Consider the following 1,298-nt stretch of genomic DNA (forward strand, 5'->3'; position numbering starts at 1 on the left):
AATGTACCGATTTAAGCCGGCGGTGTTGAGAACTGTGGCTCGTCTGGCTTAGTTCATTAAATAAGCATCGCAGTAGGAAGCAGCATCAACTGGAAGATGGCTGCGCGGAAGACGTGCATTTTCTTCAATGGGTTGCAAAATAAAAGATTTTCGACTGTTAAAATTGCTTTGACGGTTTCAAGAGCGTTAAATAACGTAATATTCTCCTTTTGCTTAGGCCTCTCGTAATGTCATAATGGGGTGAAGTGCTTGTTATACTTTCTGCTTGAAACTTTGTTTGATTGTAGCTTTGAATCTCGGCAGAGGAACCGAAAGGCAGCAGTTCAAATTAAGTAAAAACTGATCATTTGGGACAACGTCCTCGGTGCCGTCGTCGGCAGGATTCGAACCTGCGCGGGGAAACCCCAATGGATTTTGAGTCCATCGCCTTAACCACTCGGCCACGACTACCCTGACGGTGGTTTGGACCCACGCAGCTTCTCATTTGCTTCGAAATCGGTGCCTCTGCTGTGAACACTCTGGCACATAATCACGTGGGTTCATGTGGAATAATTCCAATTGCAAACATGTTCGTGTCTGTCTCTGTGGCGCAATGGGCCAGCACGTTCGGCTGTTAACTGAAAGGATGGTGGTTTGAGCCCACCCAGAGACGTGAGTAACTTTTAATTTTTGCAAACTCATCTGTTGTTTAAAAATGGAGTCTTTGATTCCGTGAAATGAACAGTGGTGAGCATACTGCTGCTGCCTTCCTGTTTCCAATGGGAACAATCGCTTCATCGAGCAGTCTTCTGCCAGGCAGCATGGATATTCTACATCCCTTATACCAATACTCCAAGTGCAGCGTTCTTGCATTAAAATCCAGCAGGAAAATCGGCCACAGTGGATAATCCATTCTGAAAACCCTTTTCTACACTTTCCTCAGGTTTACACATACATGGATTAGAATGGAAAGCTTGCAACTGTTGGCAGGCTCACATGGCTGCGTAATTTCACAAGGACACTCAGTATTACTCCACCGACAATGGGACAGACACAAAATGACACACAGAAAACTAGCAAGGGTCTTTCTCGCCACACAAAGGGAGGGATAGAGAAATACACTGAATAAACAAGAGAGAGAGAGAGAGAGAGACAGACCGAATAACACAAGGGAGAGACAGAGACTGGGGGAAATCCGAGACTTCGAGAGAAACAGAGAGGGTTTGTAGACAGACAGGGAAACGGAGACTGAGATGATAAGATAGACTTGCATGAAGGTGCTTTCTGCTGTGTAAAGAAATTCCCTGTTGTGTAAAGAT

At 45.2% G+C, this 1,298-nt stretch overlaps 1 non-coding gene across 1 annotated transcript; it reads right to left on the reverse strand.

The window, feature by feature from the left end:
- Window positions 1-368: 368 nt before the first annotated feature.
- On the reverse strand, window positions 369-450 carry trnal-caa (transfer RNA leucine (anticodon CAA)). The gene has a single exon. It is a non-coding gene; the product is annotated as a tRNA-Leu (tRNA).
- Between the last annotated feature and the right edge of the window lie 848 nt (window positions 451-1,298).

This window comes from Somniosus microcephalus, unplaced genomic scaffold (genome assembly GCF_052327205.1).
Source record: "Somniosus microcephalus isolate GS21.2 unplaced genomic scaffold, FLI_Smic_1.0 unresolved_chr9, whole genome shotgun sequence".
Taxonomy (NCBI): domain Eukaryota; kingdom Metazoa; phylum Chordata; class Chondrichthyes; order Squaliformes; family Somniosidae; genus Somniosus; species Somniosus microcephalus.